Source organism: Pygoscelis adeliae, unplaced genomic scaffold (genome assembly GCF_000699105.1).
Source record: "Pygoscelis adeliae isolate BGI_AS28 unplaced genomic scaffold, ASM69910v1 Scaffold215, whole genome shotgun sequence".
Lineage (NCBI taxonomy): Eukaryota > Metazoa > Chordata > Aves > Sphenisciformes > Spheniscidae > Pygoscelis > Pygoscelis adeliae.
In genome coordinates, this window is record NW_008824770.1 from 100,612 (window position 1) to 126,118 (window position 25,507).

Here is a 25,507-nt window from a genome sequence, read left to right on the forward strand (position 1 = left end):
AGCATCTGCTGTGCTCATCTTACATAGCCACATGCAATACATCATCGATTTTCTCTTGACACTTTTCTAAAAGAAACATCAGTACATACCTGTGAGGTAAAATGACTCTCAGAAAGTGAAGGAATAGAAATTCAAGGAAAAGTGTGAAAAAGTCTGCATTATGTTTCTCGTAACATCTCTATTGGAAACAAAGGACTTGTCTACACACGTGACTATTCCAGTTAGCTGTGGCAATTTAAATTTACATCCTAACTAAAACAAGTGTAAACAAGCTGAAATACTCTAACAGACATCAAATAATGAAATCAAGGAGATAAATACACACACACATATATATGATAACATATATATCTAGGTATAGATATTTATATGTATGCATATATATGCATGTATATGCTAAAATGAACCATGTAACTGATGTGTACTAGGATAGGGATTGCTTTTTTATTATTCTAAGTACTTTTAATTCTTTTTTATTACAAACAAATTGTACAATGGAGCCTGACATGTTAAGTATTATTTCAGTAATTAGGTAGTAACTGCACCAGCCTCTCAATAAATGTCTCCCTACTTTTTCTTTGGCTGATTTTCTGATATTAATTTCTTACTCAAGCATCTTAAATATTATTCATATGAAAGGATAATGAAAGAAACCAAAAACTTGGTCTTCAAATACAAAGATTTTTTTTCCTATTTAATCTTCTAGAAATAAAAAGTTTGGATCTGTGAAATAAACCAGTGAGACTCGTGAAAGAAATGTTTCCTATTTCTATAGTATCTTTCCTCCAGAGGATCACTAAAAACCATAGAGGACGGACAAACTCTTGACTTTTTCTTTTTGTCTAACTACCATTTTTCTAAAGGGCCCAACATATGTGTTATTTCTGACTCAGATTTTATACAGTGTTTTGAAAATGGACTGTGTATTTGTATTTTAAGAACATTCCAATCCAGGAAAACAACAGGCATAAAAATAGGCAATGCAATATGTCATTATACTTCTCAATCTTCCTTTGGATACTACTGTCAGTGTAACATAACAAAAGTGATTGATTTTAAAGAATGACAGAGTCTCTCTCTGGCCTATTAAATCTCTCCTTGGCCACACATCCATATAAAATTAGCGAGAGAGGGGAGGGGGGGAAGCAGCCTCCAAATGTCATGCCAAGAAAAATGCCAAGTTCATATACGACAGCATTACGAAAGAAGACGCGGTGCCACCATGGCAGTGACACACAAACCAAGCCTTCTAGTGCTCCTCTGCTCTTTGCCTTTCTCCTTCAGTATTCATCCATTATTTTAAGCCTATCCCCATGAAAAAGCACAAACTTTTTTAATAGCCCACACCGAACCTTTCTCAAGCCACGAATCCAACTATATAACCAGCTTCAAACAGCATTCGCAGAAAGACATTTGTAGCAGGAGTTACGCACACAGCCAACTCCTGGCTAAGTGGTACTAAACATTCTGTTCTCTTCCAAGTCTGTATTTTTAGGAAGAACAGCACTTTTTACTGGAAATGTGTAGTAAGTTGAAAATCAGCTTCAGACTTTTAGTTAAAAGGTACCAAGAAAAAAAAACTCTTACTACGCTAAATATAGTTAAGATTACTTTTACAGTTTTAGTTTTACTGAAAGAACCTCCACTGTTTTTCCTCTGCTGGAATGAATTGATTGGGCATTTTCTCCAGGGAGACCTAGAGTAGCACTGGCTGTTTCTTCCATTCTTTTCAAGTACTACACAGAAATGCCATCCAGGAACTTTCCTAAAGCTTTATGAGAAAAAAAATCACACTGCTGTGCTACAGGTACAAAAAAAAGAATTTGGTAATCGGTATGTTGATTAAAAGGTTTCTTGTGGATAGTATTTTTTTTTTTAAACTGTAGACTCAAATCTGTTCCTTCCACTCTGGAGACCAACAAGATTTTCTTTGTGCATTATTCACGTTTATTCAAAGCCCTTGTTTCAGAAACATGTGCATCTCGTCAAACACTGTTTTTTACAAATGATGCAATATAAATACTTCACTTTTCTGCCTTATTTAGACAAAAAGTAATGTAACTTCTAATTTTCTCTTCCCATGCAGAATGTCATTCTGCTCTACTCTCCAGGACCCAGATTATACTCACACTATTTTAAGTTTTACCGCATGACCTCCCACTAGAGAAGCATGCACTAAAACTGAAAATTGTTTCACATTTTAAGTGTGCTGTGTCCCTCTAATGATACTATCAGAGATTATTTCAACACACTCATTTTATACCTTTTAGCATACCTCTTTGACACCAAGCAATCTAAAAAATACATGAGTTGGGGACAATACTAAATCAGCGGCAACTGATCCAAACCAAAGAATGAAAAAAAAACCCTGCTGACTCTGGATCAAGATTCATTCATGCAAGCAAAGCAACAGTAGATTGATTATTTTTTTGCCTCTTGGCACATTTACAGTTAAATTGCTTCATTTGAAATGGAATCAATATTTCTAATTGTGTCAATTACAGTATTAAAAATATAATGCTCTATGGTGGAAGTGAAACCAGGATATAACCTGGTAAAGAATTCTGGATATATTCCAGTACCGTTTCAGATCAAGATGCATTCTTTATGCAAATAAAGAAATAGAAACACAGAAAATGTTGGGTCCCAGGGACCTTAGGCAGTCATCTCTGCACTCCTGCTCTGAGGCAGGCTCAAACGCACTCAAGCATATCTAGACATTCCCCCACACGTTTGTTTAACCTAGCCACTGAAAGATTGATTCTACAGTCGCATTTAAATGACTGAGGCTTTTTAATGCTCATTAAAATAAATCCACCACCTTTTTCACCTCAGTGTCTGAACGGATATTCCTAGTTTCCCGTGTTTTAGAAAAGACAGTTTTTTGAAGTGATCTTGTGCAGCAGCCTTTTTTAATTGCTGTAACTTAAGAAGCCCTTGATTTCTAAATGCTAAAGTATACAGAAGCATTTGCTGTGCATGACGATGCAGGAGACTGCCTATGTAGAGCTCTGGTGTGCGTCATGAGATTGCTGTGTCATGGAGAGCCTGCCCTGAGCCTGCCCCCTTTTCCATGCATCTTCCAGCCTGCAGACGAGAAATGGCTGCTACATCTTGATGGCTCCACCTCAAGTGGTTTCACTTAAGGTGATGGAGTGGCTGAGGACTGAGAAAATCAGCCTGGCCATACAGTATCTGCAGGGGATTGACTGAAGGGGTTGGTTCGGGGGTTGTCTATAGTCTTCCCGGAAAGAAAGAAAGCCAGTGTAAAAGCTGGAGCTCAGAAAACTAGCCTGAGGAACACACATAGCATGAGCATATTGAGGAACAAAGTCATGCTGCCAAAACCAGAGAAACTGCAAGTACAGGTGAAGGGAATAAAAAAACAAAACAGTCAGAGAATAAGCCATACCCAGGCATGGGGATCCCTGACTCGCTAAGTAACATCCAAGAGCAGAGAGAGAACGGAACCAGGGGAAAAAAAAAAAAATAAGTATTCATGATTTTGCCAAAACCTGTATATTTCTAGTGCTAGTTAAGGGGTGATTGCTTTTGTGATCCTTACAAAAATCGACGTTTACTGCTTTATACAATGACAAATTCCCCAAGAAGAAAATCGTAAACAAGGTGTTCAATGCCCACAACTCTCCTGGAGACACGGATAGGAAATGTATGCATTCAGCACTGAAGAAAATTAAGACATACTTGTCTAATGGTAATGGCATTTACCGACCAGCTGGAAAAAAATGGGTATTCATCTGTACCTACTGAAAACTTTCCTCTGCCCAGCCCAGTGCTTTTCAATGCTGCAGCATTTTGAGCACAGTTTACAAGGATGGGCTGAGTATGTAAACGCAACTCCATAAACCCAGAATTGGGCAGTTCTGTTTCCCTTACACTTGTGGACGACAGCAGTTACGCCCTGTATTTAGTGGCACACCCTACACCCTACTCACTAACGCCTCGCGCTCTGTGTCCACATCGCTAGAATTCAAAATGAAGATCAATCCAAGGGACTGATCCCAGAGATAGCCTGATGGTGAAACACTTGGCTTGACATAATTATTTTCACACCATATAGATTAATCTGAGTACTTATATTCTGGTTGCGAGTTCCTAACTAACATTACTTGACTGCAGAATTTCTAATTACAAGTATTACCATTTCTATCTAATCTTCTGAAGCTCTGCCTGCTGTGTCTGCATCCGAGTCATCACATTACAAGGTCCTCTATTGTCTCACTGCATTCTTCTCAGGCCTTCAAATGTTAATAAACTAGAATAATGAAAAAGGAGGATAACAGTAGGTCTGAGTAGGATGATAGTACATTTTAATTTTAAATTTGGGGCCTTCTAGTAATGGGGGACAACTGAAGGCTAATGTGGGCTTAACACAGGCAGACACCAGAAAATACTGAGATATCCTGATCACACCACAAAGAACCTGAGCTGAAGCAAGCAGAGGAGGAAATAAAGGTGGCGATCACCGACAAATTTGGATTAAACATAGGCACTAGGAGTGCCACAAAAATAAATACAACATATACCAGGAGGAAAGAAGTCAAGGAGCAAAGCTAACTGACCCAGGCATAACCGGACCGATCTTCCTGCGGTAAATAACATCTCTGGCAGAAGTGGTATCACACAGGCCAGGGGGCCTCAGACAAGCAGCAGTAGGGACAGCTACGGCCATTGAATCAGAGCTTCAAACTCCTTGTCCTTGAGCTCCCTGCTCTTTGTCAGACTTTGAAGTGGCCTGTGTACTACCCAGGAGACACACATACCACCTTTTGGGTACTCCCAAACCCAACAGACAATGAAGTGACGTGGAACAGAAAGTATAAAATCATTTTGGAATTTGTGACAATGAAGCCTTGTGGTATCAATCCAACTATGAAAATGCAGTAAGGAAAGGCAATATAATTCCAGTACAAATCAATAGAGTATAACTGCAGGGGAAATATTAATGTTATTACACAGTTAATCCATGGCTGAATTTATCTTCATGAATGCTTAATGTTCTGCCTCAGACAAACAGGCCAGGTCATTTTGCTCCTTTTTACCTTGGCAAGCTCCTTTCATTACATCTCAACATCCCTTTGAAATAAGCCGCACAATGACTAGTTTTTAAATCTATATAGCTAAAAACCTCTACAGTGGGGAAGAGGAGCAGCAGAAAATTATAGTTCACATGAGTAAAGTACAGCCTGCCAAGAGAAAAAAAGTTTAATTTGTTGATGCTGTGTTGTGGATTTGGAGTGCCAAAATTATTAAGGTCAGAACGCTGCACCGAGTGGCAGACATAACAGCTTCTCAGCGTACATCCATGAACCTGACTGTACACAGCACTGATCAAAGTCAGCTTTGAGAGGACATGTAACAATGAGATCGTCCTTCAAAGAGGAAAAGAAGAGATTTTTGTGGAAGGGAACTGGCCAAATCCTCTATCATCAACAAGAGAGAAATGCCTGATCCCTTTGATAACAGGCCTACTTTAACAGGGAGGGAACTATCAGCTCATGTGGTGACTCTGCATTGCAGTCGGCTGGTGGGAACAATGCTGTCACTTCCACCCTCCATCTGTAACGCTCAAGGTGAACCAGTCACCTCTGGGGACAGGTAACACTGGATCAAAACATATCTCTTCCACTTTCCTGACCCTGCCTCAGTCCCCGCTGAAACGATTGCTAATACTGGAACTGCACATTCAATCACTGAAGCACGTCAAGCTTGGGGCCTCATCCTTAGACTAACCACGGCTACTAGCGAGTGGCTGGTTTTATGAACCACTCATCTTGTAATCGACAACCGGAGATAGAAAGCTCAGTCCGGAAGACTACAAAACTGACCTCTGGTGATATCAGGGGGAGGAGGAAGAACTGGGGAAAAAATGTCAGAGTCTGTGTAATTTAATTTGTTCTTACACATCCTGTAATATATAATTACTGAATGGTACCATGGGAGGGATAAGGTAAGGTTGTTTTGGCTTGCTTTAATTGTGCATGTCTATAACTAAATAAAGCTTTAGGTATTCTCTGAGTTGACCTTGGATTTCCTGATTTTACTGGTTTTATTTTCCAAGAGCAACATCCTGTAGTGATTTTTACTTTAAGATTACTTACACACACTTTCAAGGTTTAAACCGCTTTTCTATTCCCATCTGCAAGGGAATAACAGAGGGAGAAAATTTACACTTCAAAAATCTTGATAAAAAATAGTGAATATGTTCAAATTCCATCTTTCTTATTTTCTAACCAATAATAATAATAAAATCTACTGGTGTCCCTCCTGTCCCATATCTCATTTCTTTCCTCTGCCTACGAGATCTAACATTATCACAGACCTATAATATAATGTATTCCAGCTCATGCAAACAAAAGCAGCACAAAGAACGCAAAGAAAAAAGTACACAGCAGTTTCAAATCATTCTTCACAAATAACACTAACAAATCATCTTCCAAATGAGCTTGATTTTCACCGGCACTTTGATTGCCTATTATGCTAGGTGGACTTTTGTTTGTTGCCCACCAATTGTTATTTCGGAGTCACATGGACGCCACTGTTCAACATTTACACGGCATTGTCTTCCCCTGATATATTCCTCTTCCCCCCTTCCTTTCCCACTTCAGATAATTCTTTGTTCTGCCTGTGCCGAGGGCCCAGGCACACAGAAACCCAGTGGGACATGACTGGAGGCAATAAGGATGGCAGTAAAGCAGCAGGGCTCTGTGTACTAAAGTCTGTTGCGAAGTCTATTGCTTACCCAGGTGCCACTTAGATTGGCTCGGAGAATTCCTCTCTCTCATCCTAAAGAAATCTCCCCAAAGACTGAGCCACCTGGCTCACCGGCAGCTCCCGAAACTCACACGTGGCCGCTTTGGACTGAATTCTCATGGACTTTGCTCTGTTCATGAAAAGAGGCTTGAAGTGCAATGTAACACTCCTTTATAGGGGTTTTAAGACCTCCTCCAGCACGGACAGAGGGGAGTAAAGGAGCCCTTTGTATGAAAGAAACATCTTTTCTAAGTGCCCAGTTTAACTAACAATGCTTGTAATACCACTACAGAGTCTTAAAACCTTAATGCAAAGCAACAGAGCTTTTCCTATTTGTGCACTCCTAAAATTTGCCCATGCATGTGTTAATATCAGGACAATAAATTTAAGCATAGCAATAATACGATTGGCTTCCTCAGACCTTCTGAGCCTTTTGTTACCTCTCCCAGACCCCTCAGGTCACACTGAAAACCATTGATCTAGTTATAACCTTTTCCACGGGGAAGCGGAAGCACTGGTCACCATAAAGCACCAGTAATAAACTGAGTCCTAATGAAGCCAATTTCTTCCTGGGATCCCAAAGAATTTCTCAAACACTGATGAATTGCATCATAACTCGTCCTTTACAAATACCCAGATATTACTGTGATTACTACTTCTATAGAGGAGACAGAGAACTAGGCTTAGGATTATCAACAGAGATATCTATAGGGTGAGGTGTATTTCCTAGACATTCCTAAATATGTTCTGAATAGCTACCGAGATCAAGCAGAACTAAGGACACTTGGCACTGTGTAGCTATACGTGTCTTTTGCAACCTAGTAGAAAGAGCTGGTGACAGGGGCAGGAACTGAGCCAGGACTCTGCTGAGAAGTTAATTTATAAGAAATACACTATAGAAAATGGATCTGGAAAACCCATATCCAGTGAAAAACATTACTGAACTCAGGACACTTCACAAGACTGTTTCACTCATCCACTCTGATTTGGGAATTACAAAACTCGTTAAATCTCAGGTGGAGTAAATTCTGCCAATGTACCACTGCATCTTAACTAAAGCAAAGGATCAGAAGAAATTAACTTAAATTCACTCAAACGCCTTTTCTAGCCATTTTACACTTATTTACACATTGTCCGGAAAGGATCTTTAAGCATCTGTGCTTTCCCTGCCTTAAAATGTGAGGACTAATGAATGAAAGCTGATTTTTCTACTGTTCTGTTAAATCAGAGCTGACTTTGGACTCCAGCTGAAGATACAAGTGTGTGAATTACAACAGTCCCGTTCTCATTCACATGCATAACAACACAGCTCCTATTAACCTCACTGGAAACACAAATGAGCTTGGAAAAGGAGAGTGTTTTCTTCAGCCAATATAAGGTCATGTAAATCTATTGCGTTTAATAGCTATAAGCAAAGCAATTCCAGTGGAGGATCTTTTACGTTAGATGTTCAAAATCATGGCTGAATAATACTCACGCAGCCGTTTTAAAAAAGTAAAACATCTTACATAATTTTAAAGATGTTTTTCCTACTTGCTCCTTGCTGCATAAAAAGTGTAGCTACATTGCCCTGAATGCCTTTGAGAGCCTCCATGGCTACACTCACTTCTTCACGTTCCTAACGAAAGATATAGCAGAGCACACAGCCTTCTTTGTCTCTCATCGTCAGATTTTCAAAACTTACACACTTTAATTTCTGCTAGTTAAATCAGAATATCTAATAAAAACTGTGTTAGCAACCATAAAACCAGCGTGCGCTGGGAGGGGGAGGAGAGAAGGCTAGCTTGTCGGCAGCTGGCACTTTTATTATGAGGCATTTAAAAAGCCTGACAGCTAATGCACTTTACTAAGACACTGCGAACTACATACCTTCAGAAGAAATTATAATAGCTAATGAGGTTTGGATTTCCTTGCACATTATATTCCCTGCTTTTCAGGGAGACGGATGCGGCATTCTATATACCCTCTTTGTGCAATATGAATTCAGATGGTAGCTGACAGGGATAGATTTGGAAGTAAGATTTATCTCAAAGTATGTTTCCATGTTTACACACTCAGCATCGTTTTTCATATCCACCTTTAAACATTATTCCTCCTTGGCAGTAGAAGTCAGGTTCTTAATTATGTGAAATTTTTCATTGTAATGAAAGGAAACATAAAGATCCTTGTGAACACACTCACATTTATAACTTATTTACAATGTGTTTTCAGAGTTCCAATAATTCATGGTACTAAAGGTGGAAGACTCCACACACTAGCTGCAGTATTAACGCTTTGAAAAATTATTAGCCAAACTAGGAATTTTATTAGTCAGCTTTTCATGTTAGATGTGCTCTGCTGGGATTTCGCTATACCAATGCTTACTTCATGTTCTGACAATTTTTCTAACTAGCCTAAGATATTATTGTATTAGATGATGATTTACTCATTCTATTAAGCCCTGACACTAAATACATTTTATGCTAAATTAGTTCTTTCTTAAAAAGAAAGACTTTCTTCCTGCTAAAGAAAAAAAAAAAAAAAAAGAACCCTGTTCCAATTAAGAGACAAAAGTAAACCTCTGCAAGATCTGAAAGATAATAAACTTATTAATTGCCCACCCTTTTCATGAAAGAAATACTTCACCTTCATGGAAAAAAAAAATTGTGATGACAAGCTGCTTTTGAGGACAAACTCGTAACAGGATCTATGTATCTCTAAGTTCTCCTGCCAAAGAGCTTAATGTTGCAGGAAAGTCTTGGTACCTCTTTTGTTTCTAATGTAAAAAGGAGCAGTACTTAACTGTTAGTTGTGTTGTCAGGAAGGCCATAGGAAATTAGGAGTCACGCTCTTGACTCTTGTGGTCTCCAATGAGTGGCAACAGGAGAGCAAGTCATAGCTCAATCAGTAAAGATTCTTACCTCTAGACAAGCCCGTCAGGACCATATTGCACCGGCCTCAAGGCTGCGCTGCAAAAACTGTGGGGTTTTGTCCATAGTAAGCCTTGGTCAAGTACTACAATAAACCAAGGGCCTAACACACTGAAAGCGGGGTAGAGCTCAGCTATGGTACCAATGACAGGTAGGATTTTGTGCACATTCTCAAAGGACAAGGGCTTTAGCAAATACGGATCTAACGAAAACACTGTTTCAGATCACTCTGCTCTTTTTTAAATGACAAATTCCTGATTGCCATTGAGAACTTCCCTTGGTCTGAATTGCTGTACTCATAAACGTTGATCATCCTATTGCAGCCAGGTCTATTTGTGGTAAAACTAAATACATGCTCCCTGATGAAATCGGTGAAAATCACAGTTATTTGTAAATTGTTTTCTAAGCGACTACTTCTATTGCACTAATTACATCATTTTCATGAGGAAAGTATTACTGGCTTCTATTTCAGACTAGTGGCACGTAGATTCACATTTTTTCTTATCAAAGAAAACATGGATCGATACCTCTCTTAATGTAGAAACAACAGAGAGAATGCCATGAAGTGTCTGGCAAGGTATTCATCTTCCTATCATATCAAGGTTCAGAAAGGAGGCTTTCATAGTCCGATGTATAATTTCTACTTTTGAGTGATGGCTACCCAACAATAGATGTCTGACCCTGCTCTTCCTTGGTTGCTGATGTAAAACATTGCTGCCAGACTGCTTGTATAATGAGATTTTATTTGAATGCTGAATTTCTGAAGATCTAAGGACTCACTTCCCCTTCAGGATATTTTGGCATAAGCACCTCAAAAATCAAGCACAAGAAACACAGATCTCTTGTACTTGTTCTTTGCATTCTCGGACAGGACAGACACATCTGCAGCCGTGACAAACTAAGGGTACAAGATCTGATCACACAAAGTCAGATATACTATCAGAGAACAGAATCACATTATCACCATTTAAGGATACTTGGTTCTTTCCAGGGCACCTTGCTAGGTCCTCAACTTGAATAAATCAGTGCAACTCCACTGATACACCAATTTACACCTGCCAGTGCCCTGTATACTGCCTTTTGACCAAGCATCTCGTAGAAACTTCTCACCTATAATTCTTGCCTCTGATTCTGGTTTATTCTCGCAACCATGAACATTTTATAATGCATTCTGATTAGATAAACTGGTACTTTGAGTAACTTATGATGAATCTAAGGTCTGGTCTACACACACAGAAATTACACCGATTTAACTAAATCGGTTTCTAAATCAATTTAGTTAAATTGGAGCAGCTCCCAAGCGAGGACACATAAATTGGTTTAAGAATGGCTAATATCATGTTAGCTTAATTCAGTTTTAAGAATGTCCGCACAAGGGGGTTGCAATGATTTTATTAAATTGATTTAGAAACAAATTTATTTCAACCAGTACTATTTGTGTGTAGGCCAGGCTACAGAGACAAGCGCAAACTGCAAAATGTAACATTAATTGTCAGTATTATTGCTCCCAGGAACTAAAGAAGGAATTAGTTAGAATAAAGTTTTAACTTAATTTGTTGATGAACCGCACACGTGCCAGAATAAAGCTAACAAACGATGTTTTGTTTACATGATACTTCTCCTCAAGGCAGCTTATATGCCATTAGTAATTAAAAGTCACACGTTGTTACATTACAGACATAGTGTGAAAAGGTTAAAATGTAAATATATTTAAACATCTTGGGGCTATTGTGATTATTGCTAATTTTTACTTATATTGCAACAGAGGTGAAAAAAAATCCTTCATTTTCCATTTGTAACCTTATTTTTTTTCCCTTATTTTTAGGTTTTGGATAAACTAATGCCTGTAGAATTTAATGCTTATTTATTTCAACAGACATGCTAAGAAATTAATCCTTTGTTTTAAATATAAAACCTACAGATTAGTTAATGCTGTGGCGATAAAAGATTGAGACGATTCCCCTTCCATCCTAATTGTCTACCACCAGCTAAAGGCATCTGAGTAGTGGTTGAAGATGTACGTAAACTGAACAATATTCAAACGCTTCCAGTGCTAATTCCAAGGCAAAAGGCAGAACTTAAGTTTCCTGACACGAGGGCAGCCCCCATAGTAACAGTGACCTGAGTTTGAAGAGAGGTCAAACGCCTTTTGATCTGGAGGATATCAGAAAATAGCCAGATTAGAAATCCCTTCCATTCTCTTTTGGTAGCAGGGATGTAATCATGATGTCATCTAAGAGAAAGAAGACATTTCTGTGAAACGCTGCCTCACGTTCCACAGGCCTTAAAATCATTTCACACTAGGCAATTGGAAGTGAGTGCAGAAAAAACTAATTTTGTACCTCTTTCTCCATAATATACAGGAAGCCACTGAACAGTGATGATCACAGGGCATTGAAGTGTAAATGTCACTTGAATAGCCTGGACAGATGGGTCTTTTCATGGAGAGATTAGACTATGGCTGTATGTCCTGGGGAGAGAGGCAGACAAGACTTCTGTGCGTGTATGGTAGCACATGCAGTATCTTACGCCTTTTAGATTCACAGATATAAGCAGGTCTTGTTCCTTGCTCAGGATGCTTGCATCTCTTGCAGGTACTTTTTTTGATCGCTGCATGTAGAAAATGCAAGGATTTCTTGACAAACTCTAAGAGGGTCTTAGAGCTGAATAGCTGTTCACATCAGTCATGACATTCCCCCTCTCCTTTCCACCAGCCTCTCCCCAGCCCCCTCACGCACACCGTATCTTTCACAAGATTCCTTCCAGTGCAAGACAGGTCCCGGGGCCGTTCCCCTCCATCCTGCACACCTCCCAGCGCTAATCCTAGTAGCTGCAGGTTTTGTCGCTGCCATGTGTCTCAAATGCTTACTGTACTTGGCTGTCTCGCTGCCTTTCAAGGATCTGTTCAGAATCTGATTAATTTCTTAATGTTTACAAAGCATTTTGAAGATGAAAGGAACTGCAAAATCAGTGGTAAGTACCATGATTATTTACTCTTCTGGCTTCCCTCTCTTTCTCCTAGTAGAGAAAAATTGGTGACCACCTAGATTTTGATCTACGAACAAGAAAATTGCATTTGGCCTGTGGAATTCGGCAGCATGCGACACACATGCTCTGTGTGTTGTCAAACCAAGGAGGCTCACATTTAATTTCTGTCATCGCATTTTCATGTGATGACCGAGACTGTTTCCAGATAGGCAGAACATTTCAGTGACATGTATTTAACAACTAAATATCGCTGCTATTTTTACAACTGTTTTCTCACTTGACTGAGGACAAGAATTAATTTCCAGCTCTTGAGGGGCTAATCAAGGAGGACACATAGGGTCCCTATCAGCACACAAAAGCGAGCCTTGGTCCAAGCAGCCTTCAAAGCAGCCGGAACAATCTGAAAAACTTGGGGATGAGTCAGGGACATACAACACAGATATGGTATCACCAAGAATGAGGAAGAAGCAAAATGATGTGAAAGACAAAGAAAGAACTTTTAAGTGGAGCTTAGAGGAACTCTCACTTCTGTGTGAACACTTTGTCCCAGGATGGGTGGTTGAAGGTGTTCAAAAGACTCCTACCCAAAAATGCAGTGTCCTCATCAGAAAAAGATACTGTAGTTGGTTTATGCCGCTTCACTCTCCTTCCCTAGCAGACCAGCCTGCGATCCACACCTGAAACACCAGTCACAGAAACTTCTAGATGATTGCCATGATGACTTTAACATACTTGGGAATTACACTAAGTTTCCATTTCTTTTCGCAGCATTTAGTACATGGAATATGTAATTTCCTTCAAATAAAAAATATTCTTTTTCCAAATTTCAGCCTTAATCTGAGGTTTTCCAAACAGGCTTAAAGAGAGATATTGTCCCTTGCAAAATGAACACTTTCCTTGAGGCAATAAATGAGAACTTCGTTAAACCAACTCAGCTTTGAGCTTCCCAGGTAGTCTGGCACAGCCACTGGCTCTCTTGGCTGTGACTGCAAATCTCCTGATAGCTACTGAATGGGTGGAAAAATGTCAACTTTGATTAAAAAAAAAAAAGAAAACAATAACAAACAGATCCTAACTACACAGCAGACTGAAACACAGGTGCCAGCATTAGCAATAAGTGAAAGAAATACTGTTTTCATATTATAAGGTGCTGACTGCTACACAGCTTAACTGTAAGCGTAAGATGTGATTAGCTGCAAACAGGTAGGACTGCGCTTGCTGAGTTCAATTATAAGAAAGAGCTGATGGATACACAAAGAAGTTTGGTATGACTGCACATGCAATGCACATTCAGCTTGCCTAGAGCCAAAAAGCCTTACCTATTTGAGCTATAAATCACTCCCCTGACACCACACTTAGACCCAGGGGTGTGGAAATATACTATAGACAGTCCTTGACTGCCTCTAAGATGTTTCACAATTAAAGTTCAGCAAGAGTTTCAGTCTGTAGTACTCCAGAATAACCTCTTTTGAGTCAGATGGAAAGCCACGTTCCAAATGAATTTTTAAAGAAACCAGTTAAAACTCCCTGCTGGAGGAAGGGTGAGATTTTGCACCATTAAATGCAATTGTCTTTTAAGAAGTTCCATGCAACATACATGAAATTCAGAGTTCCATCTGCATGAGGGCAAGGAGGATGCAGGCATTTAAAGGACTTTTTTGTTCGATTATGACTGAAGTGCAGTTCCTTAACGACAAGCGCTTGTGGATTTGTTGTTTAGAGTTGCATCTGTCTTTGGTAATTGGGAGCAGAAGTCCATCTGCCCGAATGTGTTTGGTATATCTTTTTCCAGGCTGCCATTTTGTGAGCAAGGATGTATACATCCCCCTGGGTGACCCCTCCCTAAAACCATTTGTATAACCTGCCAGCTGTTCCTTTCTCTAACTCTTCCTCCAATTATGCTTTAGGAGAGAGTGGAAAGGGGGATAAAACCCTGTACACACTGACACATACACATATGCATGCGCAGCCACGGGGAAGATGAGGGGGACAAGAAGGCATCCCCTTGACAATGCAGACTGGCACTGTTCTGGTGAAGAAATGGCCAGGCAGCAAATCACACCTGCCACCGGGGGGTCTGCTGCAGCAGCAATGCAACCTGCAGTCTGGCTTTTTTCCCTTACGCTTCCCCTTCCCCTTTGCTTCATTCCTTCTAGAGCTGCCCAGCTTGAAAATCCATCCTCTGGGTTGAAGAAAGGTAACATGCATGAAGGGAAGTAAAAGACACAAATCTCAGTGAACAACCTTCCCAGAATGAACTCGTGCAAAATTCCACTCTTAATTACATTAATATTAAAAGACTCACTGGAAGATACTATAAGAACAATTCTTTCTGAACACTTCAATAGATGAGCACGGCTTTCCTTTTCCCACTTCAGAGTGCTCTTTATTAACTTTTAAAATGTCTTAATTGTTTCTAATGTTTCTTCTAAGAGGAATTTCTTGTAGTGGAGGAATAATGTTTAGTTGGGTTTTTCATGACTAATTCTCAATGGAAATTCTCATCATTAGAAACCTGACCTTACATTTAAAGAGCTGCAAGGGAAAAAAGCATAATTAATTAGTCACATTATTTTTCCTCCAGCATATTTTAAAAATTAGCTACTGGAGAATGAAGGAGACGCAGGCTGATCCTGCAGCCCTTTCACACGATAGTTGTTGCACCGACGCCTCTGGGAATGCACATAGGGACAGCAGGATCAGGCCCAGCGTAAGCCAGGCATTAGTAAGGCCTGCAGATAGGCACAGATCAGGCCTCCTGCCAAAGTATCCTGAGCGCTCTCATTCCCCATTAAAATCAATAGGAACGAAAGAGGCGGTACAAGCACTTTAGCAGGTACCTGATTTAAAATCATCAGTGTTTTATGGCACGTGGACTTACCTTAGCAACTGGCAGCCCTCCTAAGAATGCAAGGCACCGATTCTCCACCCCCATATACACCAGTTCTATGCCTGCACAATTCTATTGATTTTAATTGTATGTCATATCAGCTTACTCCAGCGTAACAGAGCTGAGAAGCAGGTCCTGAATATCTAATCCACAAGCAACTGTACTTCAAGTATCTCTTTATTTGCATTTCTACCCTGAGGCATCATTTATCATGAGAACTCTTCAGTACACAGGATTTTAGAGTTTTATGCTCCTGACATTTCATCATTCCAGTAACTACCTCTCCCAAAACAGAGAAAAACAGCATTTCATGATAGGAACCATGTTTGAGATTTTGATCTGAGCCTTAAGATTCAGTTGTGTTGTCTGCTCACTCCTAGTTCACACATACGGAAACACCTTCTACGCTTCAAAAATCATCAGTTTAGAGATCTCTGACTATCATTTCATTCTCACTACTACAGAGATAGAATAGCAACTTTATGGCTGCCTAGCTCATGAAATCAGAGAATAATGATTCCAATTTAGGCCAAAACTCTATCTTAACTAAAGGTCTGGTGGGCAGAGCTCTAACTGGAAATCTGGATTAAGGGCTATCACTTTTTTGAAACCTAAGGTACACCCCTCTCTGCTTCACTTTCCCACGTGTAAAATGAGGATGATGCAACCCCCTTTCCTGCACCTTTTGTTGGCTTCATCTAATTCTTGAGGTCAGGAATTCTTTCAGTCCCAGGCATGGTCTAGCAACTCCAGCTTTAGCAGTCACTTTATTGCCCTCATCTGTCCTCACCCAGGACTGCCATTCCCTCAGCAGAGTTTTTGAATACAAGGTACATAGGTGTTCCCCCTGACTGTTTCAATGCAAAGTCCAGACTTAGATCAAACCCAATTTTCATCATTAGTTGAAGCAAAACATTTGGACTTTATATCCAGGAGGCTGAGGTGAGTTCACACAGTCCTAACCATTTCATAGAGGGCACTACTTCCAGCTCTGGCTTCGTGAGAGACTGCTACAAAGCAGTAACATCACTGCAACCTGCCCTGCTACCAACTGCCTTTCTATATCTTGTAGATTTGAGATCTCATGTGGGGCATCTCTAGAGGCTACTCTGGTGAAACTGATATTATTTCTAACCCAGGCATCCAACAGAACAGGTATTCTTTCTATCCTGGAAACTGTTCAAAAAGTTTTCAACATTTCTATTACCAATGCAGATTTTCTGGTTTTGGACCAGCTTATAAAATTAAAACATTTCAGTAAAAAATCTAATGTGCAGAAATAATTAAAACAAAAACAAAAACAAAAACAAAAAACCCACAACAAAAGTTTGCAACGTTCAACCACATTGAACAAAATAGCCCATGTGAGGGTACTAAAATGAAGATTAATCTAAAGTAACCATTTCAGAGTATCTGATTCCAACTATCTACTATCAAGAAAAGAAGACTGACAACAACAACAACAATCAATATTGTAATTACCTATTTTTCCTTTCCCTCTCTCTGGTGAACCTGCTTGATGTTTTCTTTCTTGACACTAGTAACTTTACTCACATTTTTGAATAGACACACATTTGTTGTCTGAGATTCATATCTGGCCAATTACCAAAATGCAAAGAATTGTTACAGACTTTAAAAAAATCTATTCATTCTGAGGAACAGGAAGAAAAGTCTTCAGATGATGTTAATCATCATAATTCCACTCACTCAAAAGGAATTACATAATCTACAGTAATTTTGTTTGTCGATACACCAGCTCAGGATGAGGTTCACCATTTTAAATTAGGATCTTGGTTTATTTAATGTCTTATTGCAGAGCTCTGAGACTCCAAAGCCAGTCTGTCTTCACTTTTATCTGTTTACAGATAAGCATGTTTCCTTAAAACAGCTTCAACTGCCACAGTTAAAATCTCAAAACCTGCTTAGGTCTAAAGTTATTACTTCCTGCCGGGAATGTCTGAAAGGAGTTGGAATATTAATCTCTTTAAATAGGTCTCCTGGGAATATATCAGTGTTTTTCCTCGATAGGATGGTTTCTGTGGAATTTGATAATCCCTGGCATTTTCAGCATTTCACACAAAGCATCATTCTTAAGGAGTGTCTTACTATATGCTAGCTTTAAAATGTTCGGAAAGGACTGAGAGCTGGTTCTACCTTTACCCTGAAGATAAATTGTTTTTTCTTCATTCTCTAATAGCAATAAAGGTAGGATTTCTAAAAGAGCTATTTAAAGGAAGGCTACCAATATGAAGTCTTCTGTTTGTTGGCTGTGTGTACTCAGCTTTTTTTTAAAAAAAAAGGGCTATAGTTTCTAGCTTCTCTTCTCACAGATTGTTTTGTGTATCTGGTCCTACGCTGTCTCTTCTTGGTTGCCATTTGTACCATACCAGAGCTCCTCCCAAACATGCAGCTGTCCATCCTACTGTTGGAAACATAAAATCTCTTCTCTCCTGCAGAGTCATAGTTCTAAGAATTCGCAAGTCAAAAAATGGTCTGTGGTTCAAAGATTTCAAGGTCACCAGGGGTTGTTTAGTCTTATCTTCTACCTTCTGAGCAGGCATCAAGTCCCACTGAGGAACTCCTATATCTGCTGAGTAACTTATGATTGGGTTCTAGCTCTAATTCCCAAACAATTGGCCCAAATTCACGGTCCACTAGTTGTACCAGCAATCCACAGCTGCTCTGGAAACCATACTCCTGAAATGTGTTTTCAGCTTGAAAACAACTAGAAGTCTGGAAACAGCAGCATCTGCTGAAGCCCCAAAATATTCAGGGCTCATCATGGTAGGTGGTTCAATAAGGTATGGGGAACACGGAGAAGCAGCATGATTTTTAGAAAGATATTCAGTCTCAAAGACAATGTTCAGACATGTAAATGCCTTATCCTGTAATCATAGCCGAAAGAGAAAGTCTTTTGCTCACTGAAGAGTACAATCTGGAGTTTTGCCATTGGCAAAAAACTTTGAGCTGGCCATCGGCGCATTCTGTATAGAGGTTCTCACATACTGCCAGACATTCCCCTGTTTCTCAGCTGTGGTCATTTAAACTAGCTGCACTCAGGTACTGAACTGTTTGTTATCACTTTCAGCAATCCGTATATTTCAGGCTAATGACAAAACTCACCCTTCTCACTTCATGCAAATTAAGACAGTAAATGTATTTCATTGTGTTCTAATTGTATGATAAGTTCACATTTTTAATGCTTTTTTTTATATTCCCTTTCATTTCCTTTTAGCCCGATCTAATTTATTAATTAATCAGCTGCCTTGAAATATAATCCAGCCACAGTGTATTTCATTTAATGCAATTAAAAACCCTGAATGTTTTCTGGAGGGAATGTTTCTCAAATGGAGTAGGTCTTCCCTCTGGGAATTGCTGAACAATTTAGAGCAATGTAATCCAGAGAAGACCGTTCTCACTGATGAGTAATTTTGTTTGTCGATACTTTTCCCATACAGAAGCTCTTTTCTGGGCAAGACAAAGGACAAAATTCTGAAATTTTTACTCCGTTATTGAGTAAATCTTTCACCGAACTCATTCCCGACAGTCCTCGGTACTGTTATTTCCTTCTCAATTTACACTCAAACAAATTCTCAAGGAGTTCAAAGGGATTTCAGCTAAGTAAGGAAACAGTGAAATTCACCCCATGCAGGAGGCCAGCACCCAATCCAATCTACTATGTCAGTCTAATTTCAGCCCTCAAATCGCATCTTAAATTGGAACTGAGTGGTGGATTGGAGTCCCTTATTAAAGACATATGAAACAAATACCATTAAGTTGCCTTAACTGAGGGACCATGATCAAATTAAACTTCAAAAAAATTATGTATGTTTATCCAGACAAAACCACTGACTGTTGACAGACTCATCAGTACAGCAGAACATTGTGATATCACAATGACTTACAGTGCTGAGATTATGCCACAAACAGAGGGTTAGGGCCTCAGTTGTATAATAATAAACATCGGGATTAAATTGTGAAGTACGTAAGGGAAAGAAGGGAAAAAGAAAAGGGAAAGATATATTAGTCATGTACTACGCACATTTGTTCTGTCTGTTACTTGCCTATCATGAGTCACCAGGCAGTGAATGAATTTCAGATGAAATTGTCCCCAAATAGCACAACTTTTTAGCTAACCTGTAGCCACCAGCATACACATAAACTGCACCAAGCAGAAGGTCCAACCCTGCTTTTACTAAAGTGGGGGAATTTTTAATCCAAGATCAAGAATGGACCGATAAAAATAAACCTCCAATACCCACTTGCAGAAATCTGCAGCTGTTCAATTTGCTGCTCCAAATCTGGGCCTGCACAGTCTTTACTTACACTGGAAACAAACAGTTGGCAGGGTCACACTTTTTTTCTTGTCAGCCGGTAGCTGCATTCCTGTAACGGTAGATCTTTTAATTCTCAGGCATCATTAAGTCACAGAATGGCTGCTTCCAAATTGCATTAAATTGTTTAATAGATATTACCTGCTCTAGGAGAGGAAGGCACATTCTAGATTATCACGGGTATGGTTAGCATATTAGTTTTGCAGCCACTTAGTTTTCAAGTTACCATTTTCTCTGTGTTACCTTGATTATCATCTTAAAGAGAAATCTAAACTGTGCCACTGCGGTCAAACTCGAAAAACATCCAACATGCAGAAGATTCACTTAGAACTGTTGAATACTGGGGAAGGAAAAAACAAAAAGTCTGATCCATCCTGCCCTGGACACATGAAACAATTATTTATCTGTTACACTTGCAAGCTTTCTGTCTTTCTGTTTTATTCCTGCAGTCATCACTAAGTTCCATCTAAATTTTAGCTGTCATCTCTAATACCTACCTTTGCAAACATAATTCATTTAATTAGCAAATTATCTAGTGGCTTTTTTACCTTTTTTTCCCCTCAAGGCTTATTAAACATTTGCCAGGAGCATCTTCACAGAAAGCACACCACATGGATGATAGTTATTTGAAGATCTCAGATCCACATGCCTTATTTCATAACCCACCTGGGCAAGCAAAGCCAGGCAAAGGAAGTATCTCGCAAAAGTACTTCACTTAGCACCTTTGCCAACAGACTAAGATGGGATTCACACACTGGACTCTTCTGTGCGCTCAGTGGAACATGCAAAACTTTACAGTATGGTGAACATACTGGTTCAATTGATAGAAGGAGATAATCTTAAGTAGTTCACAGCAGCATGCCTTTAAATCCTCCACCACTTAAAGCACAAATTTCAATCCAAAGAGGATGCAGAGGGCTGTCCCAGCACATACTGGGCCTGAATTTGAGCTCCTTAACATTGTCTAAACCAAGCACAATTCTGCTGAAGTCATTGCCCAGGATGGGTGGTTACATGAAGGACTATCCCTAGAGCAGTGGGGCCACAGTCCTACAAAGGCCTTCAGAAAGCCACCCCGAAGACCAGACTCGCTGCCGCTGGAGACAGCAAATTTGGAAGCTGAGGCCCAGACGTAGACTCTGGACCTATGTGCCCACACGCTACCAGACCCGCCTGGACAGGGCCTTGTGTGAAACAGCTTCAGGTCATCTGCAAAGCAGGACTCCCTAGCATGTGCAGGAGACCACTCAACCACAAGGTCAAGGCAGCTGCTTTGATTGCAGCAGCCACCTTGTGCTTGTTCCAGCAGGTGCAGCCACATGAGGAAGTGTTCATGCAGGTGGCTAGCTAGCTGTCTGCCATCAACAAACCGCACAAATCAGGCCTGCCATGCTGCAGCAAGGCTGAAGGAATCTCAGTGCCTCTTGCAAAGCCCTGGATAGCAGGTAGGAGCAGCCACAGTCATACCGCAAAACTCGACACAGGATTTGTTTCCACCCCTCTCATCCCACAACTGATCCTCCCCTCAAAACAGCAGAGCAGAGAACTTTTCACATCAGCTCACTTTTTCGGATCTAGGAATAGGAGATGGAAAGTCTGGGCCTGCTGCTAGTCCTCTTCAAATAACAAACCAGAACTAAACCTAGGAACTAGGTCTAGCGGCAGCTGCCAAGTTTAACGCAATGCCGATTCCAAGGAATATCAGTGTCACTGTCCTCTCAAGAGCCAGCTGCCCTTTATTTTTACTGTCATTTTTCATAGATTGTAAGCACATTGCAAAAAAACTACAGACCTAATGGCTTAGCCTTAAAAGCCTCTAGATGGTATATGGCAACACAGACTGCCTATAATTACATTCAAAGTCAGATCATAGGTTGTTTAGCAAAGGGACCTCATTTACTGTATTCAATTCATCGAATCTTTTCTGTGCAGCTGAAGACTGGGATGCTACAGATGCATGGAAAGAGAGGTCAGGAGTTGACCACCTAGAGCTGAAGGCCTTACTTGCAGGAGAAAACAATTAAATAAGCAATAGTGTAGCAAAGTTGAAAACCCAGAAGGCATTAAAAGCAAACAGAACTATTTTAATAGTTTTTTCTATGCTTGCCTGTACATGACAGCTGCTTTTTAAATTTAATCATCTTAGAGCAGACTTCTTCATCATAGATAGTAATGGTGGTATTCACCTGCAGAGAGCTACTAGTTTGAATGCATTGCTGAGAGACCCTCTATTTCATGAAGAAATGTGAATGCAAGGGAGAAAAATGTCAGCATTGTGCAAACAAGAACCTTTGTCTGTTCCACACTCCAGAAATATCCATTCAAATGAGAAGGATGAGAAGATTTAAAAAAATAAGTTCAATTGAAAAAAAAGATTTAAATTCTACCTGATCTCCGGGTTTTAAGCATGGGATAAGATCAACTTCCCATTCTTTGTAAAGAACACCCTTTGCTGTCCTTTAGAAACCTAACAATTCTGGGAGAGCAAAATCTGGAAAATGCCACTAGCGGTGGTGCTGTACATGACTCGTTTGGATGCTAAATAGTGGTGAGCTCCTGAAATGCCACTGATTTCAACGGGAGATGAGAGAGCTCAGCACTCCATGGGAACCAGGCTTTTTTCTTTTTAAATGAGAGCACAGTCCTCAGGAGACAACAAAGCTTTCTGCTAAGGAGGTGTGGATTTTTTGATAGAGTTGGCAAAGTAGTAAGTGAAAAGGAAAAAGAGGAGAAGACACTATATGTGTGTCTGAGTTGCATAATACTATCCCAGGCAAAACACAGCAGGCCATATTACTTTCTAAGATAAGCTTGCAGAAGGCAATGTGGTTAATGAGAGCTATATCTGGCCCCTAGGCACAGCTGTCCTCTGTGGCAGAGCACAGGCTCTCGAAAAAGCACCGATTCCCTCTGCTAGCTCAAACAAACAGTTCTGCTGGAAAGAGAGTCAAGTTGGATCTCTTGTAGACAGAGTACTGAGGTTACCAAGTCCTGCCATGTTAAAAGGGAAGCGAGTGCTGCAACAGCAGCTGTTCCTCACAGCTTTGTTACAAATTTATGAAGTGGAAGTCCTGACACAGAAACCCAAGATGAAGTCAACTCCCTTACTCTGTCAAGTGCATATTTTTCTCATTATTCAACACTTAACAGGGATGACAGCCAAGATTAAATAGTCACTCATCTTCTGCACCATTATAGCTCCTGCATGATTGCTTCAAATTAAATCTAACAGTCAATGAAATAGTCAATATTTAATTTACTCATTGCAGGTGGCGATTTAGCTCCAGTTACGATATCATTTAATGACAGAAATATTGGTATTTATCACTTTTTATGAGTCTTCAGAAGATATGGGGTTCCTTCATTAGGCAAAATGTCCATGCAGCTTTAAGTCATATGTCACTCTTACAGAGTGCGGATTTTGAACTCTAAGGGCGCGTTCCTTTTCCTTGCTTTTCTAGGTGCTCACTATCAGTGAAGAGGCATGAGGTTGCTGTGTGAGTCTCCAGAGACCTAGTAAGCTAATCGTGACAGCACCTATGCTTCTATTCTTCCAAGAGCACACCTATGCTTCTATTCTTCCAAGAGCACTCACTGACTAGCTAGTGGCACAGAACATTTGGATTTAGAAGAACCTGATATACCAATGACAGTCTAGGGCAATCAGGGTTAATTCCTACTCTTTTGACCTCACTGGCTTACTTACACAAAAGCCATTACACAAGTAGGGGGAGTCCAATGAGAAACATTTTGGTGACATTCATTACTGACCTTTTGACCACTTAAGAGTTCATCAACTGAAGACAGATCATTTTCGCCCTGTTCCCAGAGGAGAAAACAAGCAGCAATGGTTTTGCCCCCTTTTAATGAACACGCTACAATTTTTTGCTTTTTGTTAGCACTATTTTGGGTGAACCAAAATACGCACTTCAGCTCCCTGATGAGACAGACTTTACGCTGAAACCCCTTCCCCCTGAAAAATGGAGCTTCTCCACAGATCATCAGTTTCTGCAATGTAGGAAACCTCATCATACCTGCCATGAGCAGTTTAGTTCTTGCTTAAAGGTCAGAAATTAGAAAGAAAAGGTGCGACTAGGCTGAGCATTCAACTTTCTCTCATCCCCTCTCTTGCTGAGCGGGGACTGAGGGCCAAGTCTGCCTTAATCCCCACACACCTCAAAGGAGTATTTGCTTGTATAAAGACCCGTATTCAAGTGACTCCCTGGGGGGGGTGAGTGAGGAGGTATTTGCAGGGGAGGAGGAGGCTAGCGAGCACCAGCTGAAAGCTGGTACAGAGCATCAGCAGACAAGCACAAAGACTTCAGCCCTTCTCTCCCCCTGAAAAGCTACAGAAGCTCATCTGTGCTTTGGGACCAAGGCAGCTTTGTAGGGCGATGCCTGAGGATGGCCTCTACCACCCCTCTAGTCCCCTGCGAATTTCTGCGCGCAGAAAAATGCAGCTGAGTTTTTCCAACATTGCCTTGAACAGGGTCCCTTCTGCACTATGAATACTGACAGCACATTATTTCTCCCCACACGCAGGCTCAGCTGCAGGAACTCACACACGAGGGGGCTCTGCACATCCCTCGCTCCTTGCTCCCCACTGGCTTGAAGTGAGAAATCCTGTGCCCACAGCAGCTGCTCGCAGGCAAGGCTTCCCAAACTGAGAGGCTAGTGCATAAAAAGGTGTCCCCTCTATCTGCCCGCAAAGCAAGAAACAGCTCAGCCCTAAGACAACGTTACAACCTGTGCAATTACATAGTCGATAAAGAAAGTTTCAGGAAATGGGCTTTTGTTTCCTGTAAGTGATTTAGTTAAAAATCTGCTTTGGGATTAATTTGGGTAACAATCTGCTTTGCTAATCATGTGTTTGCATATACTTGTTTGGAATTCCATGTGTTGTGTATGTCATTACGGCGTGCACAGTTATCATACTTTGCTTTCTGTTAATGTGTAAAGATCTGGTTGAAAACCAGGCACACTTCACAAAAATATATCTGAAGTTTTGTCCCTATTTTCCATCACAAACACTTCAATTGGTTGGTCCTGTCATAAGCATTTGTACCAAACAAAAAACTTTTCTGATTTTCATTTAGAAATTTCTCTCTTTAAATTTTTGAACCAGACAAAAAGTATTTCTAATCTTTATTAAATTGACATAACAGAATAATGAGCTTGATACTACAAAGATGTTTATGCTTCACAACGCCAGGAAATTCTAATAGTTTTTATGGTGCATTGAATTTCCAGGTCTAAACACAGACTGATTATCACTGGGGGGGGCGGTGCAGCAGAAGAAGGAAGAAAAAGATTTTTGTAGCCATATGCTCATTCTCATAAAGCTGCACAGTCAACTAATGAGTTGAATAATTTCATATTTGTAGCTATTTGGAAATAAAGTTGTGCACATAGCCAAAGATCCTTCTTTCCACTTAGAGATCAATATTTATTTATCTGAACTTTGAATATAAGCCCCTACAAATTGTGGGTGCGTTGTTTACATTTTTGTGTGTTAATGATTCCATGCGAATACAGCGCTAACAATGGAGAGCCAGATTGTATCTTTGCCCCAAGCACCGTGGATAACTCTGCCTCCTCAGCATCAGCATCGG

General features: G+C 40.2%; 1 protein-coding gene across 1 annotated transcript in view; it reads right to left on the bottom strand.

Annotated features, from left to right (window-relative positions):
• Nucleotides 1–25,507, bottom strand: part of PHF21B (PHD finger protein 21B) — a 164,533-nt gene that overhangs the window by 91,668 nt on the left and 47,358 nt on the right. The window lies entirely within an intron of this gene.